We start from the raw sequence: 21,457 nt of genomic DNA, 5'->3' as shown, positions 1-21,457 counted from the left end.
CCGAAAGCTGTCTTAACTGATCCTTTGCGTTCCGTGTTAAGTCGTGTATTAAACGGCGATGTTTGCTGGCATAACATCGGCAGTCGTGTTCGATTTCAATAGACGCTTGCAAGGTATTGTGTTTACAGGGGTATACTCCCTACCGTTTCCCTCTGCGTCTTCACGATTCTTTGCTCGCATTCAACCAAAGTTTGGAAGAAAAGCCCTCTTGTATGCTCAAGATATTTTGAATGTTAGCAAGACCTTCCCCTCGACTTCGTAGAACACGGATTAAAATTTGCAGCCCCATGTTGAAAAAATTATCGTATTTGCATAATTGCGTTTCTGTGCTATCTCCCTTTTCATAAATGTTACAAATTCTCAGTTTCTGGTTTTGATAGAAAGTAGCCGTTTTGGCGAGTCTTTGGCAAAATTTGATGCACACGCCATTCCGAAATCGCAGGAGGGTCGGTGTAATGCACTACCAAAACGCTCGTAACTAAGAAACAAATGCTAATTCGATGATGCCGGCTGGCACACTGATTCGCTATGAATGTAGGACGCACCCCCTAGCGGCAGAAGCTCGTACTACATCCGGTTCGCCCTCTATTGACACAGTCTTGAAACTTTCCGATCGCACCTCATATTAATACAATTTTATCCCCTCCAGTTGGTTTTAATTTCGTTATAACAACAGCCACAAGTGGAGTTTCCTCACCGATCGATTCTTGTGCTAGAATGCTACTGATACAACAAATAATCATAAAATATATGTTTTAAATTTAATTAATATGAAAACATTAATGATGAAGTTCCTCAGTGTAACTTCCTCTGAAACCGAAACCAACAAAATTAACTAAATAAAATAAATCTTTAGTGAAGAATTCATCTTGCCAAGGTTAATTATGTATGTAGCAGATAACAGAGACTTCTTTTATGGCCTCCTTGTAGTAACAGGGCACGTTAAGACGTCAGAACTCGGCCCTAATGTTTGACCTTCTGGTCGTTTAGGTTCTTCCAGAATTTGGTCCAAAGACCACCTTTCCAACTCTTCAATAGAAACATCAACCTCAACTAGGCTCAAGTACTAAGGCTAAAAAATATATACGTATAACATCGATAACCTCGTGTACATTCAACATATGACGAAAGTAATTCTTGCATCAGTTCGAAATAATGTGAAAGTCTGCAAGCAGATCACCATTGTCAGCCTTTACCAAATTCATTCTATGTTGGCAACCATCCATGAGTTCATTTGGACAGTTCAGATCTAAAAAAATTGGATCTAAAACTTCTTGACGATGGTGAAAAGTCAATTGAATAAAAATTTACTTGGCTATTATCCATCGTCTAGTAAATATAAAACGTAAAACGACGTTTCGGAGATGGGACTCTATCTCCGTCTTCAGGTTTCTACACAATTGGGCCCACTAGATAGAGCTAATCCCTATCTCCGGACCATAGATAAGGATTAACTCTATCTAGTGAGCCCAACTGTGTAGGAACCTGAAGACGGAGATAGAGTCCCATCTCCGAAACGTCGTTTTACGTTTTATATTTACTAGACGATGGATAATATCCAAATAAATTTGTATTCAATTAAAAAAATTGGGTTCACCATATTTGTTAAAAGTTCATTAAATTTGACTTTGCAATGCTACCTTTCCGGATTGTTCGTACCTTCGACCTCTTTTGGTCGTGTATAGTTCCCGGTGGATCATCGGACGGTAGAAGGAAAGCAGGCACGTATCACACCGCTCTGTGTTCTGACCAGAAGGTACTCCGAGTGGTGATGGATCTGAAACGAAATTGCTCCGGTCCTTATTTTCGGAACCTGGTGAGTTCTCTTAGCCAAGCTACGCGCTACCAGAATTTGGTTGTTTCACAACTCAACCACACTTTGAGCTTAGTGACGGTTCAGTGTGCACTGCTAGATTGACCGGCCAACAACCAAATTGGAAGAACAAGGTCGAAGGTTACTGTAAGTTGTGATGCGGCGTAGGTTTGGTTGCATATTTAGGTTTTCAGACACAGAGAGGAAAGCCCCAGGAAGTTCGAATACTGACATTTACCCTAATGTCTCTAAGGGAGACACTCTTCAGAATATATTTTTGTTTTCGAATAGCTCTTGTGACCTGCCTCTGTGTCTGCTTTTAATTTAAACATTTATAAACTATTCATAACAGAATATTTACGCTTATAAATTCAGTTCATAACCGAGAGAGATGATTATCAATGAAACACTGCCTCGTATAAATTGCTTTGTGCGAACAAAATAAAGGGGACATCATTAAAACTTTCTTAGCATTTCTGTGTTTCGCACCCCACAATTCCACCTCACCCTCGTATTCATTGATTCATCACGCGTTTATGCCTTGAACCTGGGAATGAGTTAGTGGCGAATATCCGGACCATCTCGGTGTCCATGCTTGCTAAGGTTAGGCATACTTCTATTACCGTGGTTACCTACGTAATCCAAAGCCACTCAGACAGATCTGACATTGTCGGGTTCACGAAAGTTTTCAAACACAGGCTAAACGCACAAAGATTTCTATATTTTTAAATCGCACATTATTTGGAATATATACAGTCAGTCAGATGGGATTATGCAGCCAGTGAATTTGGCCTTTTTACTTTCAACTATTAATTTTGAACATTCTTTATAGCGATGATCCTCGTAATATTCTTGAATCTAATAAAACGATCAGAGTTCGCTCGCCATATAAGGCGTAGTTCTTGATAGCTGTAGCAGTTGATTTTGTGTTCAAAACTTGTACTCAAAAGACTTGATTTATTTATGCGTTCCTCTGTGTTGTATTGTTCTGTGTGTAGGCCTTGAGTCAAATTGATCATCGTCCAAACAGTTCTTATAAACATCCAAACTAATCCTAAATTTCAGAGCAGTTCTTATAAAATGAGAGTATTCATAGACAAAATCGCAATGGAAATGCATTTTAGTTTATATCGTAACACCCAAGATAATTTATACAATCTTTACGCATAATTTAAAGTAACAAGTTCGTTCGTCCATGTTTCTGAAGATAGTTCTACGGCGTTTGAAAATAATCCTGTCACTCGAATTGACAATTAGGTCAGGACAATTCTGGGCATACAGTCACAACTGTAACACGTGATTTATCTTTATAATAATCCGACCTCGATCTCCACTTTCGATACATTTATTTTATTTTCATCTTTTGTTTATGTTATTTGGTCCGCGAAGAATGTAGGAACGTTCGCGAGTTTAAGTAGACACTGTAGAAAAGTCAGTTTAATGTAGCATTATGGATATTAGTTATCTTAAGAAGACGTCAACTACTGAATGTTTCTTGGTGTGAAGCTGAGTGTGTCTTAGAGAAGTAGGCAACATGAAGTATTTTAGAAGATTCGCGTACTGTGTCTGTGTTGCTAATTTATCTGAGATTCGTGAACGCGTGTCGCTACACTGTGTTGGCATAAGTTTATAACTGCTGAATGTGTGGAAATTTAGGACGTTTCTTTGTACTGATAAGAAGAAAATAACCTAGTCTTCCCTCTTGTACGAAAGTTGATAGTGTGTTTGTACATGTATATTCATTTCTTGACATATTTTATGATTTCGTAGATTTTAGTGTTGAGAAATGGCATCTTTGTAATATCTACGTAAAATATAAAATAAAATCATGTAGAGTATTACGACTGATTTGTTCTGTGTGACGACATGATTCAGAATTCGACTAAGAAGATATATACCACCATGTTTACATGAGGAATTATGGGGGTACTGAAGTGTTCTACAGGTAAGTGAGAAATGAATTTTCCCTGAAACAATTAGACACCCAATTAACGATCGGAATAGGATTTACTTATTTTGTGAAATATTAAATTATCTGCTTTCTGAACGTCCGAAATCGAAAGTAAAGTTCCCAAGGTGCCCTCACATTTTCTGGGTTCTGCGCAGGTCCCCCTGAAACCTAACCCAACAGAACCAACCGGTGTGAAATGGCGTCCTACGCACGAATTTCATAAAATTGAATTTATGGACCGATGTTGATGAAATTTCGCATGGACGTCATGCCACAGATAATATAATGAAAATAAATACCCAATATGTCATTATGTTTTTAATAAAGTCACACGAAGCCACCAAAATCGCTAGGTGGACGTTTTGCGTAATCGGCCACGACCACTGCCACTGTAGTTTATATTAACTTTACTGGAGATACCTGTGTTTGTTAAAATTTCGTATCCGTTACGTATTCGTGATTCCCTACTTCTTTGGGCATTTGAATATATTAAAATGAATGTTGAATAATATTTTAGACACAAAGACGTATTGCGCCCCGGATTGCTGAACGCAGTTGCGGATTCATACTAAGTTATTCGCGTGTAAAATACATCGTTCGAAATAAATATGTTAGGAGTGGTTGGAAATATATGATCTTACGTTTATTAATATTGTAATGGGTTTTATTTAACCTTATGAGGGTGGTATTTATAAATGACTTTAGGTTCAGAAATGCGAGGAATGTTGCGTGCAGGTGGCACTGATTCTAGGACGTTTCTTTTTAAAGTCTTGAGATGTCGCCCTGTATCGATAACAGTAGTACATGGCTATTGAAGGACGTGAAGAGCATACTCACAGACGCAATCTACAGGGGGTAGTACTGAACCATACTTACGACGTCCGAATACAACCCGTGCGATCAATGTCTTGTGTTGTTAGGGAAATTCAGTCGGTATTTATTTTGTTACGGAGGTGTTTGCGTTCCGTTAAAATCGTCTCTATTAACTATCCGTCGAAATTATAAGCCATCAGTGGGAACATTTAACGTATATTCGTACTTAGTAATCTTTTCCGTAAGGATGAATATGAATAATAGATATCATTGAAAGACTTAAACAGTGAAATGTTTCACGATGAGAAGCTGAGTGTGTATGCCATCAGTGGGAACATTTAACGTATATTCGTACTTAGTAATCTTTTCCGTAAGGATGAATATGAATAATAGATATCATTGAAAGACTTAAACAGTGAAATGTTTCACGATGAGAAGCTGAGTGTGTATATCTTATTAGTGACGTAGGCAAAATCTTTTAAAAGATTTCACGTACTGTGTGTTTGTGTTTTGCCAATATATCCGAGATTCGTGATTTTGTTGGTATAATTTTGTTAACGCTGTGTGTGTGTTTAAATGTAGGAAGTATCTTTGTACTGATAAGAAGAAAATCACCTAGTCTTCCCTCTTGTACGAAAGGTGATAGTGTGTTTATACGCGTATATTCATTTCTTGGTTCATTTGTGATTTCGTAGGTTTTGGTGATGAGAAATAGCATCTTTGTAATATCTACGTAAAGTATAAAATAAAATCAAGTAGAGTATTACGACAAATTTGTTCTGTGTGACGACATGATTCAAAATTCGACTAAGAAGATATATACCACCATGTTTACATGAGGAATTATGGGGGCACTGAAGTGTTCTACAGGTAAGTGAGAAATGAATTTTCCCTGAAACAATTAAACACGCAATTAACGATCTGATTAAATATGGGAATGAGATATCACTCGTATCGTCATGTCGTCTCGTACATAGCTGCTACGCAGACGACAGAAATCTTATAATTCTCCGCCGTGAAAACCTGAATTCCGACTTTAAAAATCGTAAGATTCCCTGTATTTATTAGGATTTCATCCTATCATATTTTATAGCATTCTTTTGTTAATCAGTATGACATAGATTATAAATCTTATTCTGCCTGTCTCTTCTTTTCCTTGGATTTACTCTCAAATACACTTTTCAATAAATCTATCTTACTTTTTCATATATTAATCAGGTGAAGTATCTTCCAAGCTATTGGCCGGTCAAATCGATAATATTGCTTCAAGAATGCTGTGCAATCACCTTACGGGTAACGTTGTCCATCCACTCTTAGCGATTTCTACAATCGTAACATGACAGTCTCGTGATTACTGTATTTCTTCATATCCAGAACTCATGAGTACGTGGGTCAGGACACTGGGGATTAAGGAGGTAGACACGAGGAGAATTTTTGATAGAATGAAGATTTCAGAAGAAGAAGCTGTGAAATGCGGGGGAGACAAGGAGTAGAAAAGGAATAGGGTGGAGTTGACTCTGTGACAAAGTAGAAGAGAGACGCAGAGAGACGAGATAATGCACAGTAACGAAAAAGAATAGTACAAGAATATCAGGAATGGAATAAAAAGAATTGTCTTCTGTCGTCTCCAAATCTGTACTGCTCAGATATACATTACTCCATAAAGCCGAGTTCCTTGTAACGAATTTGGTCCAAAAGCGACGGAACACAATATCATTTTCAGTCCCAGTCCGCAAAACTGATGGCCTCAGCGCGAATGTAACAAGAATTCGGACTTGAACTGAGATTTGCAGTACGCCAATATATAAACAAGTCCTGGACCCCATCGAGCTCGTACATGACAGATATCAGTCTACTCTGTTGGTATGTTCGTCACACTGTATGCGATCATAAGGCTTTGTATCTCGTTAAAGATTTATTATATCGATGAGTCTGGCTGTATGACAAGAGTGACGACGACGTTTCGGGTATCAGACAGCGCAGACTCACGATTATCCGGGTTGGTTGGGTAGTACAGTTTCCCGCATTATCGAAACCCCCGAACAACGAGCAAAATATTGAAGAAAGTCGTGAAAATGTGACATCATAAGTTTATTTACAGACATAAACTGGGTAATTTTTTTTAAAGATGTACTAACAACAGAATTTATGTTATATAAAATTTAATACATCATAAAACACGTAGTTCTTGAAATGGATTCCAACGGACGGTAATAACATTATGTTGTCGTAAACTTCAGGTTGTATCAGTAATTAATCTCTCTTAATGAGTTAAATAATGCCATTTTCGTATTTATTCCTATTTTTTTAACCTTTTTAAATTTTACAACACATTTTCTAAATTAATATTTAATTTCATGCTCCGAGTTAATCCGGAGCCCACTGTACATGCTTCGGTGTCAAGGACGGTGTTTCATTGTCTGCAGTTCTTCTTATTCTTATTTAACTTTTGTAACTTCCACTCAAATATTAACAAGAAATTCTCGTTAGAACTTCTAAATTCTACTCTTCTACTGCACAGACTTCTAGTTATATCTGTACTGTGTTACTAAGTTTATATTTAGGAAATATAAATGTATTAGCTACAATTTAAGTTTAGTGTAGCTCACGAATTCTGGTTGTGCGGTCGTTCACAGGATATTAGTTACTTCTTCTTTATTACGCCGTCTCCTTTACAAGAGGTTGGCGACATATTATGAACAGGATCCTTCCATCCTTTTCTCGGACTGGGACCTGTTCATATACGTTCTTGGCAGATGATCCAGAAGTGGTTTGCCATTGCCTTCTTCTGTGTGTGAATGGAGTAATTGTTGGGATGCCACGGAGGAAAACTCCGTGTTGCCTAGACCACGGCCTTTCCCAACACAAGTTATAAATTCGGGCACCGCCGGGAATCGAACCCGAGACCCCCAGGATTACAAGGCCAGCGTTCTAACCGCTAGACCACCTTGGCGGTGATATAATTACACTCGAGTAATATTTCGTTCGAGAATTGTAATTGTAATTGTAATTTTATTACGAACTGCTGATACAATTATTAAGATCTCTAAGTATATTTCTGTGAAAAGAATTGACTACCTACATTGGACGGAAATGGAACAAATGACTTCAGACATCGCGTGCTAAATTTGTGAAATGGCACGGTAGGCAGCATCTTTGGTTAAGAGGTTCAGTATCCGTGGTCGTCCGAGTTCTGACATCGTTAGGCCTTGTCCGGCAAAGTTGTCGCCTCCACGTAGAGAAACATCGGTAACCACCTTTCAGGATCATTTTGCGTCACAACCCTAAAGACCACAATCGACATCTTCAACTCGCGATAACCTCAAATCCCGGGCCAAAACAGGACACAAAGTGAATTCGCTCACTCCTCGAGCTGACAACGGAAAATGAGGAAATTAATTTTTGTCCTGCGGCTGTACGTACTTTTTTTTTACGAACTTTATTCTGGCTTGTGGTTGGCTGATGCGGATTTCGCTTGGTTCCTTTCCAAAAGAAAGTTGGAAAGCAATAAATCCACAAAAATAAGAGCGAAAATATCACTGTGGCAGCATGTCCGTTGCTGTTCTCCTACCGGAAGTTGGTTTCGCAAACAACTCCGCGCTACTTTTTCTCTAACTATTTCTTGCATCCTTTTCTACGCGTGCTCGCAACAAAGTTTGCAAAGTATACGGACCTTAACTTCGCTGTTTATCTTCTCATAACAACTCGGAACAGCTAAATGTATTTTCATGACATTTTAGATTAGCGTTTTACTATAAAATGTCGAGGTATTGTAATGTTTGTCGGCTGCTATATCCTACTTAAAATAGTAATGACAATTTGTTGGTGTATCTAATGCACATCTTGAAACCTGTACGGCCATAAAGTTCAGTGGTTTTGCCTTTCAATTCTCGCTTTTCACAGACAAACGTTTGCTGTGCCCCCAAAATTTTGTTACCAGCTGATGTAATTTGTTATTTATACTTCCTTGTTGTGACATGCCAAGTGCTTCACGAGCTGCAAAAATGATTTTTTGAACATATGTTCTCGTCTTTAAAGTACCATCTTCCTTACCTGCACAGAAAACTCAATGGGACCTTGACTCGAATATCAAGGGGTGGTTGGTGGAGTCCATTACATGGGGGTGGACCAGCTTTTGATTTTTGCATCACTGTCGTTGATTGGTGCTGAGTTGCGTTCTAATGTTAAACTTTGTTCTGATAAAAAAGCAAATTATTATTATTTATTTACTACATTTGGGTTTGCACCCAGTGGCAGTGGTCCTTACATACACAATTACAACGAAATACATATAATATAAACAAGTACACTCCATAGTACACCCTACACACATAACTAGACATTCACCCCTACAAAAACATTCCACCTTACACGGACACACATACAAAAACAAACACACGTTTCAAAAACACACATCCTTTAATTAATCACAATACTTTGCAAGACACTAAGACATTTGAATAAAACTTTTCTTGGATATTATCCATCGTATACTATATAAAACGTTTTATATACTAGACGATAAGAGCCACGGTGGTCTAGCGGTTAGAACGCTGGCCTTGTAACCCTGGGGTCTCGGGTTCGATTCCCGGCGGTGCCCGAATTTATAACTTGTGTTGGGTAAGGCCGTGGTCTAGGCAACACGGAGTTTTCCTCCGTGGCATCCCAACAATTACTCAATTCACACACAGAAGAAGGCAATGGCAAACCACTTCTGGATCATCTGCCAAGAACGTATATGAACAGGTCCCAGTCCGAGAAAAGGATGGAAGGATCCCGTTCATATGGACCTGTCGGCAGACAGAACACTAAAAAAAATAAAAAAAATAAAATAAAAAAATACCAGACGATGGATAATATCCAAGAAAATTTTTATTCAAATGACCCATTACCATCGTCAAGAACTTTTAGATTTTAAGAAACTAAAAGTTGACATACTTCGACCGAAAATCTAAAGGAAAGGTGATTATTCCTAGTGAAATATAGGCTTAATTCGGAAGAGCTTAGTTTTATAATGTGAGATGATTAGTCTGTGAAGACGTGACTAGGATGCTAGACCTCAGAGCTCGGCCCAAAGGGGACGTATCCGGTACAACGCTGTTATTCCTTGTCAACAATTTAGAGGGAGGTCATGTGTTTAGAATGCTGAACCGTAAGTTTCCGTGACAAAGCTGTTTTTCCTTGTTAACTAAAACATCTGCTCCTGAAGAGGAGATATATACCCAGAATGACCCCCTTTGACGGACTAACAAGGTCTATTACTGTGCTCACAAGAGCCCACAATCGGCCCACATCCTCAACCCGAAGAATCTGTTCTCTTCTGTTTTTATATTATTCTGCCTTCCACGTCTACGTTTTGTAGAATGGTCTGTCTCTCTACTAACCAACCTTTGCCAACCAAAATTCTGTACGGATTTCTCATTTCCCCCCTCCCCTCCCCTCCCCCCGGCCTTCTCTGGCGTCTTCGTTTTGATCATCGCAATAATATTTGGTGACGAGGAAAATAATAATTCCTTGACGGTTTCTATATTCTTAACATGCAAACAAAACTCCGCATTTGAAGTGTAATGAGCTACTTCGGTCCAATACCCGTTTGACTGTGTTTTTTTTTTTTATAAAATCTTATTTAATATTTTCCTCTAGAGTGTATATACGCACTGAAAGTAACCGCTTCTCTTGAATTTACCAGTCTAAGATTTCTCATTTCCCAAATGGATTTTTGTACGCCCAGCCCCCCCCCCCCTCTCCAAATTCTTTCTTTGATTCATATGTTTCCCTTTCATTTTGTTACCAAGCCACCCGCAATACGTGTTCTTCACTCAAAGGGCAACCTACTAGTTTGGAACGCTATGATACGGCTCCATTTCTGCAGCGTGGCAGTGGAACCTTCTCAGACTTCGACAATCCATAGCTTCTTTAAAACAAACACAATTTTGTTTCCCAATTCCTTTACTGGTTTTTCTCTCTCTCTCGTAATTGTGGTAGAAGTAAGCGTCAGTAGATTGTTCGCTTGGTAGCGTCTTTGCCTGCAGTGCGGGCGACAACGTAACCACTCTCAGTAGTCAAACATTCTTCTAACTCAACTATCGCGGACAAAGAGACTTACTGAGTAAAAGTGAAGAAAGTATAAAGTAACATTCATTATTACAAAGAAAGAATGGAGTGTGGACACGTTTAGTCACCAAGTGAGAGGTGGGTCCAGTTCCATACTGCAAATTCGGAGTCGAATAGGAGGGTAACAACAGACTGAACCTCCTTTCCAGTGACAGTCTGCTTCAAATACACGCACGTACACACGAAACGACAGGCAAAATGTTAATCTATTTTCTTTTTGGATGCGACAACTGGAAGTGTAATGTGCTGGAATGCAGATAGCATGTAGTAGATATGTTAAATGTAATGGCTGGATACACGAGGACGACTTGCTCTGGTTTACTTTTTAATTTCATCATCAGGATGCTTCTCCTAATGCGTGTGTAATGAAACAGTCGCAGGAATTTAAGATTGTCATCTGTCTCAGCACGGTTAACTTAGCGGTACAAACGATCTTGCCATATTCTGCGTTAAACAATTACAAAATTAACGCTGGCCTTGTAATCCTGGGGTCTCGGGTTCGATTCCAAGCGGTGCCCGAATTTATAACTTGTGTTGGGTAAGGCCGTGGTCTAGGCAACACGGAGTTTTCCTCCGTGGCATCCCAACAATTACTCCATTCACACACAGAAGAAGGCAATGGCAAACCACTTCTGGATCATCTGCCAAGAACGTATATGAACAGGTCCCAGTCCGAGAAAAGGATGGAAGGATCCTGTTCATATGGACCTGTCGTCACACAGAACACTTAAAAAAAACTGTCACAATGTCTTTCTTCTGGATATCACCTTCAGATCATGACGTTTGAGTAGCGGAATGTCATTTCTACGACGTCTATGTTTCTAACTTCTCTTCAGTTTACACAAAAGGACATTGAAATCTAATTGGGTATATTTGCTATTATGGGCACTCTATAAAGTATTCTAAAGATTCTCTTACAATAATTTTTCATAATTATGCCGGAAAGTACAGATCTTCCAGACAAAGTTTTCATCCGTACTGAAGCGTGTTTAATGATGATTATGATGATAACAGTAACAACAATACCAATAATAATAATACAGAGGAGAGAAACTATCATTTGTAGAGGATGGATGTCATGTGGTTTGTAGCGCCGTGAAGTCTGGTAGAAGTTCACCGACGTATCAGAGGTCCTTGCTGCTTCCACAATCAGGGCGATGATGGAAACCTTGGTAAACGTCTACCAGACTACACGGCGCTTCGACCCTAAGACAGCCATCTTCGGATTCACCGTCGTAAAAACCTCAAATCATATTTAAAATTGACAGAGTTTGCAATGTAAATTATATACAATTTAATTAGCTTGTAAAAAAACGCGAAAATGAGAGAGGGATATTACACATTTTTGGTTTGCATTTTATGTTAATTAATTAATACGATATGAAGACCAACAAAATAAAATTGAAGTGCTTTGTTTTACGTGGTTTGTTTTAAACGTTCAAGCTTTTTTAAACGAGCAGTGGAATGCTCATTGAATTTTAAACGAAAAGTCAGTGACAATGCATTGCGGAGTACGGCATGTAAACAGCACGACGTTCCAACTTGAACAGCATTGCGTAGAGCGAGTCTTCGAGGGTGGATGTAATTGCTTGGAACAATTTATTGCGTTCTTGAAATCTTACCCTCGTGAATTTGTGTTGACATCGTTTCGTCCTGTGGCAACCACAATACTGCATCTTCTGTTTTCCTTTTGGAAACTAAAATTTTAATGGAATAAGAAAAGTATCTCTTTTTCATAACCTATTCCTACTACATGCCCCATTCTCTTAACTACATGATTATTATGTCGGCAGAAACAAACTCTGGGTCAAACTATTTTGAGCATGAGTGGCTCGTAACGGTCGGGGTTCAGGTCTTGCCTTCTTCTTGTTCAAATTATTTTTAGCAGGTTTTATTTCTAGATAGTGGTTTTGTAGAGCTGTCTGGTCCATCGTCAAATACTTTTTCACGTACGACTAAAATCACAATCGGTTCCTTACGATTATGACGTCAGCCCCCCAACAAGTTGTTAGCCAGTTACAATATAAATTACGCCTACATCTCTTCAGATGCCAGGGAACACTAAGGAACAAACGTCTTCTTGCACAAGAGAGATTGTACGGTAAATCCCGTTATGAAGCTACACTAATTATACAATTTAGCGTTCATTATGTGAATACGTCCCTCTACAACAAATTATCAATATGTTAAATTTAAATTTGTCAAACCTCAAACTTTTCCCAATGCCAATAAGTTTGTAATTGTATCGCACATAACGTTTATACCACTGTTTCATTGGCTCTCAGCATCAAATAGAAAGTATATATTAAATCTTGTCCGTCTAATCACAATAATTCTTATTAAATATTACAATAATTAACATTTCAACATTTAAAACATTTAAAATATTTAAAATATTAAATGATGTTCTTTATCGAAATATTCGATTTACATTAGACCATCATTTTTCATGTTAAATCGAATATTTCGATAAAGAACATCATTTAATATTTTAAATATTTTAAATGTTTTAAATGTTGAAATGTTAATTATTGTAATAATTTAATATGAATTATTGTGATTAGACGGACAAGATTTAATATATACTTATTATATCACAATATGACGCAACTTTACCATCTTATCAAATAGAAAGAGAAATACAGATTTCTGTCGGCAGCCATGTTGTTGCTTTATATTCAGCAAAATGCTTCTTAACTTAATGAGCCCTATAGCCACGCAAAACTTCAAGTCTTCTTTTGTACCAAGTATTATTCATTACTGTCAAGTAGGAAAACGTTTATGGACTTCAATTTCGATAATGTCACATGTTCAGAGAATTGCACACAGTATTTATTTAGTTAATGGAATTTCCGGGTAAGATATTGCGAAAAACTTCTAATGCAAATTTCGCATAATTCCTTTCTTTGTAAGATGTTATCATGCAATAGACTTAAAAACAAATATCTCAAATCATTCAGATATACCCACTATACTTCTCCAGTATAATTCCCATATAGACGTCCTACTTACGTCATACAATTAAAATAATATTCAACCGCGGTTACCATATAAATTACATAACATTTAATTTTAAAAAATCGAAATTATATTAAAAGGAAACTTGCTTAAAAATGTTCATTAAACTTCAAGTATTAAGGAGTTGGGTGGGGATTATTCCGTGTACAAATTAGGGTGAGCTTGCAAACAGCCTGAGGACAAAATCACGAAGTCTAAACATTACATACCCGATCTCATTACATTTACCGGGATTGGAATAGCCCGGGGGCATTGAACCACGTCTCGTGATTTAAGCACTACATAATTGTTTTGTGTAAATCACCAACGTATTGGGATTATAATAGCATGAGGGCATATAACCATTTTGCCTGAAACAAATACTGCATGGATGTTTTGCTTGCATATACTGGGTTTGAAATGGCATGACATTAAATTATATCACGTGATGTAGGCCTAAACACAAGCGGATGGACGTGCATGAGGTAATTTGTATGAGGCCAGGGGATGACAGGCCTAAGGCTTATCAGTCTGCATTGTGTCTCCATCACAAGAGATTTAGACTTGAGCTCTTCATACACTGAGATCAATGAACCACGGAACATGGAGGGGGAAGTGAGTATGTTTGAATTAAATTAATTAGGCCATTCAAAAGTATTTGCCTGTAAGACAGGCCTAAGTCAAACCGCGAAGTACACTGCCTCATGTTAATCGATTTTAACCTTGAATATTTCCGTCATTAAAAAACTTTGAAGTTTTGAGGGCTATCACGTGATACTAAAAACTGCGTATAAAGGCTATTTAAATAAAAATAACACGAAATAAAACGAAAATAAATAAATAAGATGCATAATAAGAGAGGTCGAAGGTGGTAGAGCCTTTCTGCATAAACTACATTCTACAGAGGAGTCTTGTCCCCATGTGTTACTTGCATTACTTTATCTGTAACTTATTTCAAGTCTCTGCTATTAGATCGGAATATATTGCGTCGAAACACGTGATTTGAATGACTGAAAATAAACTGTAGGGCGTATGGAAGGAATAAGTGGAGGTATAACTGAGGTTATGTTCCGGCATTTGCCTTGGGAGACTACGTAGCTAGATTATGTGTTCAGAGGCGTTTAAAATATAAAGCGCACAAGCATAACTATCACGTTTTTAAGAACTAAGTATATGAGGTGCTAACTTGAGAAATTTCCCAAATAAGTCTTTGAATTCTCGGTTCAAATAAACGGAGTAGTGCGTGAATCACTGAGGGAACTGGCCACTCTCGACACTTATTATAATCATAATTGTGATTTTTTAAAACTGTATCACCGTTCCATTGGTTTTATAATTTTTCGATAACAGTAAAACTCTTAAACTTGATTAACGTTTCAGAAAGCACACCGTTGACTTCTTTCAAAATAAGAATATTTTGGCCATGTTTAAAATTTTAAATTTCATTAGGCATTTCGTCATTGAATTTTGCTTTACTATTCCGCAGATTTTATGAAATCTGAATGTTCATTGCCACGCTCAAAAAATCCCGCAAGTGCTCCTTAATCCTGAAATACACGAAGCCAGCCCACATCGGCAACAGATATTTTAATTACTGTCGTCCAGAGAATAATGATCTTTCCACCTGCAATTTTATGTTCTCTTTTGTGCATTGACTCAGGTTTCTGACTCACGCTTTGATTTTCCTTCGTGATTTAGAAGCAGGTTAATACATAATCGTTTTGATCCATGTCATAACAGAATTAAATCAAATGTAGTGTTTATTTAATTTTCCATTACGCTCGCTTAATAATGGATAGTTTTGTCTCTGTTCTATTGCTGTTGAGCTTAATCAATTCTTAACCAAATCGACGACATCAATTTAGTGCCAAATTGTAGCTTGCGTTGTCCTGCCATTCTCGATTTGAAGCTTCGAATTTAGCAACCCTCCCTACGTGAGATATCCCAATTCCTGGGAGTAAGGAGCAGGGGAGAGTGAAAGCAAGAAACTCTTTTCCTCACGTCGTACGTCACTTCCGCCACGTAGATTGACCGACCTGTGCCTTACTGCAGTTAGCAGACCTTATTTTAGTTAGAAAGGACTGATCCTAGCATTCGGTATATTTACTTGTGGTCAGTGACCTACTGTTTTAAGTCAGGTTTCAGCTGCCCCTTGTGGTGTTTCATTTTATTATTTATTTAATGTTCTGTCTGACGACAGGTCCATATGAACAGGATCCTTCCATCCTTTTCTCGGACTGGGACCTGTTCATATACGTTCTTGGCAGATGATCTAGAAGTGGTTTGCCATTGCCTTCTTCTGTGTGTGAATGGAGTAATTGTTGGGATGCCACGGAGGAAAACTCCGTGTTGCCTAGACCACGGCCTTGCCCAACACAAGTTATAAATTCGGGCACCGCCGGGAATCGAACCCGAGACCCCAGGATTACAAGGCCAGCGTGGTCCTTGTGGTGTACTGACGACTAAAGTTAAATAATATTAAGATGGGAAACACGAACTACACGCTCACCTAAACTTGAAGCTTAATTAAAATACAGAGTTACCTTGGTTCAAATAGTCACCACAAAAACTAATCCTTTATGTTTTCAAATTATTTATGACTTACAAGGAGTAGAAGTTTTGTGGTAGGCCTAAACTTCTTTATTTGTGGTTTGTTTACATAACTGTTAAGAGCTCATTATACAGTGAAATTAGGGATTATTAATTAAAAATAAATGAGAAAGCGAAGTAGGAAACGTGGAATAATTTATGGACTAACCGTGGATTTTCCTCGGCGGATTAAGACAAACCGCAGTAATCTTCGCTCAGGTAACCGGCGTCCGAACCAAAATGAAAAACCTCTTCAGCGCGAAAGTAGAACAGGCCTGTCAAAAACTCTGTCGTGACATTCGGTGGTTGACTCTAAAATTAGTGTGTTTTAGAAACTGTGTTAAGTGTTTTGTATTTAATATTGGGATCTAAGTCGGCAAAGCGACTGGCCACGGGATGAATATTCGTGATTCCGATAGCCGGCACAGAAGGATTTTTCCTCTTCATCACCGGTGAAGCTCACCACTCACCTACAGCAAATGTCAATGTTAAAGAAATGTGGGAAGTTTTATCCTTACGCCCTATGACATCGTACTCAGAATCACTTTAAATTCAGCTCTCATGTTCCCACGAGAAGAGGGACCTGCTTTTCTGTTCGGAAATGGAGGCAGACAGACATACGAACCGTTTGACATGGAATGCTTTCATATAAACAATGCTCGAAAAATAAAAATAATGTCAATTCACATTGACTTCACATTGAGTTCACAGACCCAGTCGAACTTAAAACTCTCAGGTAGTACACCTGACACGGAAGTAAAACCCTAATTAAAGATTCTCTTTACACAAAAATATCGGTAAAATATACTTGCTTTTGGTCAGTATCAATCACATTACTTGGTTCATCATCTCGGAACATAAAATCGGAAATTACTATTTTTAAATGTCCGTCGAATAGACTTTCCCAAATTAAATTTTTAGATCGTGTCCTATTCCATTTATAACTGGAACACTTCTAAGTCGTCTCTGAGAATATTTATAAAGTTTAGGTATAAATTCAGTACAGAGGTATGATTTTACATGGCCGGTATCCAATTAAATTAATTCGCTTAACAGTTTAGGAGCGAATGCGAATATATAATTTCATAAAAATCGGTTGAATATCTTCTGAGGCTAAACATTCATAATGGGAGATTAACGAATGTATAAAACCTCTATATCATGTGTTCATTTTGTTCAGTTTATTATAAAACACAAAATAAAGTATTTCTACGTTGCTTACGTTCTATCTGAAAAGGAATTGTGCTGAACTATCTTACAATAAGCACTTTTAATAAATATTTAACAACTACAAAGCGTTTAGACAAGCATTCGTTTCGAGAAAAGATACGTTTTCTTTCCTTATGTACGACACAGCCGAAGAATATGTGAGTACAGTCTAACTTAACAATCTTGAACATCCTTCACGTTAGTGTTAAAAGAAAAAGACCATACCGAATGTCATGGGGATTAATTTTATGGATTTAAACTTATGGGAACGTCGATTTTAATAGGCGCTCTGCAAAAAATGTAACTCACCTAAGAACGTAAGAATTACACAGTCATTTGTTCATGCACGTTGTCATCTGACGATGCCCTACGTGGAGACCACAACGATAACGAATTGCTACTCTGTTTCGGTATAATCATTCTCTGTAAATACAGCGAGGTGCTGTTTATGAAGGCGTAGCAGGTGGCTATTGCGACAGGAAAGTGATTGCTATGCCGTGGTAAGACGGCATTAAGGAAATGGGCCGATAATCCGGCGATGGCTCGGCGGTGCAACATGAGAATTATTCCAGATTTGCAGTAACATTGCACAGTGCGAGGATCGATTTGTTGACTAACCTAGAAGCATTCGACAGGCTTTAATACGACTTCAGGGAACTGTGACTGGTTGCATCATGAAAATCAATGAAGCAGGATAAGGAGAACTCTGTTTCGAATGTTCCAACAGGAAATTGAGACTTCGGATGTTTTTGGCAAACCGATTCCAATTATGGATTACGGATCATTGAACTTTTATTGGTTATTTCCATAACTTTCGTCAAAGGAAAGATGAAGAATACGAACCACTCGTATTCCTATATGTAATAAGAGGGAGCTGGAGATAGAGCATGGCTACGAGACGCAATACAAACAGCTTACAAGCAAGTTGGATGTGTCTGTGACCAATGCTTTATACAAGAAAGAATACAAAAGTAAATGGAGTAGAAGGATACGTCTGATCAACTCCCTAAAGAGATCCCTTCTTCAGAATCTGACAGCAACAACATTTTCCGTCTTGTGTGGGACTTAAATGTTCATTACCGAGTTCACAAAATCTCGTCACCCGCACTGATCCTAAACCACAATAACCAATTCCACGTTCTTCCACCTTCTTTTTTGAAACCATAATAATATTCTTCTTTGGTTATAAAAATAAATGATTATAAAAAATAAATATATGTAATATTCATTCTGTTCTTGCTTTTTAATATAAAATTTTTGTGTACATTAAGTATCAGCAGAAATAGAACAAAAGACTTGCTTATTTCTGGGATAGAAAGTTGTATTTTAGTTTGGTCTTTCTTGTATAAGTATTATGATTTCCTGTACTGTAGTTTATACAAATTTTTGGGTTATAAACATGCTCTTGGGATTTATTATTGGCCACTTTTCTTGTCTCCTTGTTGTCAATGATAACGATTAACTTAATGCTTATTTGAGTCACGTTTTGCACAACATCAAATACTAACAATTTCGAATAATATTCTAAATATTCGTCAGTAGTATAGATCACTAATATCCAGCGGGTTTTGCTTTGATCATGGCAAAGAACTTTTGTGTTCCGCGTAAGAAACGCGCTGTGTTTTGTGACATGTCATCATGCTGTCGTACGTTGTCGTTCTGGTCTGACTGGAAGCTCGACGTACGGTAACCGTGGAGGCGTCGGGCACAAATGTATGATGAAACGAGTTTTAGTTAAGTATCGAGGAATATCATCGTTGTTAAATGAATAGAAAACTATTTACAAAATTTTTCCCGTGAAGTTTACATTCATACGCGGACGAAAACGGGACTGTCATCTTGGGTTTTAATGTAATAAATAAAATACTGATCTGACGAATTCATCGGGTTCAAAAATTTTAGTGCAGTTGAGTGGTACTGCAGCCATTTCTGGACTTCAATGAAGCCTGTGATTCAGCTAGGATTCAAGTATTATACAACATTCGAATTAAGTTAATGTATTCATGAAGCTACTCACGTTAACAAAATGTTTTTGAATTAGTCATATGGTAAATCCCGTTGTGTAAATATTTATCCGATTCAGTAGGATGTGAGAAAAGGGGAAACTTTATTACTATTTGTTTTAAACTTTTCTTTAGAAAACGCCACCAGGAAGATCAAAGGAAGGAAGGAAGGGTCAACTGGGATTTAGTGGATAGAACCAACTTCATATGTGCGCTGACTACGAGAATTTGTTAGTTGAAAACATAATTATCGCAGAGCAAAAAAACATGGGATCTCTATTATGAGCTGGCTCTAATGCAACGCAAATAAAAGAAGTGTGTGTCAAAGCGAATCTAGCACCAAAATCATTACATGAATTTGTGCTTCCCAGTTCCTTTAATCCGCCACTGACCCCCAGCACAGCATCCTATTTACTTAGATCTCATGATCACCACGCGATTTCATTAAATATCTGTGCAATTGGCGAGATCGCGGACAGCTCTATGATAAAGAGCTTTTTTGTTGATGGGCCAAATCAAAGCCTCCCTCTAGGTTCGTGGGGTAACAGAGTCTCTTGATCCTTCAAGAGGATTGACCTCTTTAATTAGGATATTGCCCTTAGACCTGGGCCTTAGACACAACCTGACCAGGGTCTATTTCGGTAGCAACACATACCTGGTTTCCAAAAGCCTCCGTTAATGCCTTAATTCTCCTCGGATTTTAGTTTTCATTTTACTGACACCCCTGGAACTTGGTCTGTGCCACATTAAACCTCTTTATCTTAAAGGCTACATAATATAAATCGCCTTCGTCGACGGGTTTGCTGGAACTCCCAGCTCTGTATTTCAGTGTGTCAGAACTACTCTCTGTCAACCCACAGATTCTCTGGAATCTACAACAACCTCGATAGTGGTACACCTCAACTACTGACTTCCTATCCAAAGGTATTCTAGAATCGCTATTTTTCTACAGTGGTATTTACAGCCATTGGCTCCCAGAGAGGTGACCTCTGCAGACAGGGAATGATTCATAAGCAAATAATCTGGTGAATCCCTGCCCATGTTTTTCTCCTGGCTGATAGTGTCAGGACCCGAAGTGGCGTTCCAAAACTTATGGCACTCTGCGGTCCGAAGCAACGAATGCCAGCGATTGGATTATGCTGGGTCATATAAAACCATTTCGAGAGTTGACTATACTAAGATGCGTATCTTAAGTTTATAAGTCAGATGTAGGGAAACAAGTGGTTATTAATCAGCAGCCTAAACCACTTCTCAGAAGATCTATCAATTTTTGACGTGTATGAAGAACATTCAGTATTAATTTTGCTACTGAAAAGTAATGTTATTTAGTGTATTTATTAACGAGCTTAATTTTACGATGCACTGTCTCATTTTCACCGATTGTTACAACCCTCTTTCCTGTATCAGCGCAAAAATAACGTATATCGTGCAGAGATTCGAGATCGCTTTGCTAGAATTTACACAAAGCCACCACGTGTACATTGCGATCGTTTGCTTACAGATGAGCAGAGCCGATATTTACTTTTCGAAGTATGTAGATATACAGTCCCAATTGTGGCTTTATTTTTAAATTAACTACGCTTTGCAGGAGTACGGGCGCTCCCGAATTAAAACTCGATACGGGACCAGTAAAGTGATTTTTATTAACTGTAGGGTGACATGTTATCTGTTATCTGACTTATAATGGAATTCGTAACAAGAACTTGGAAATTAATCGCGGTTCCTAACAAACAAAATGTAGTCGTGCTGTTTGTGTGCGACGTCGCTTAGAATTCCATTCTACAAGGGACACACATTCACTGACGTTGCTCTTTTATTCGACAGTAGCACATTTTGAATGCGGAACTTCAAACAAAATTTCTATACTTTGTATAGCTCAGTCGCTGAATTACCGCTTAATACATACGCTCGCAAACACATCTCAATTAGCGCTTCTCATTCTGGGAATCCTTGGACGTTATATTCACA

The 21,457-nt window shown here is 38.0% G+C and overlaps 1 long non-coding RNA gene across 1 annotated transcript; it reads left to right on the top strand.

Moving 5' to 3' along the window:
• Positions 1-4,592: 4,592 nt before the first annotated feature.
• On the top strand, positions 4,593-19,821 carry LOC110835898 (uncharacterized). Its single transcript, XR_002545083.2, has 2 exons — positions 4,593-5,447; positions 19,625-19,821. It is a non-coding gene; the product is annotated as an uncharacterized LOC110835898 (long non-coding RNA).
• The last annotated feature ends 1,636 nt before the right edge of the window (positions 19,822-21,457 follow it).

The sequence above is a fragment of the Zootermopsis nevadensis genome, unplaced genomic scaffold (assembly GCF_977971745.1).
Source record: "Zootermopsis nevadensis isolate Lab colony 2312 unplaced genomic scaffold, Znev_1.0 Znev_ptg000019l, whole genome shotgun sequence".
In the NCBI taxonomy this organism is placed as follows: Eukaryota; Metazoa; Arthropoda; class Insecta; order Blattodea; family Termopsidae; genus Zootermopsis; species Zootermopsis nevadensis.
This window is presented reverse-complemented; position numbering and strand designations above follow the sequence as displayed.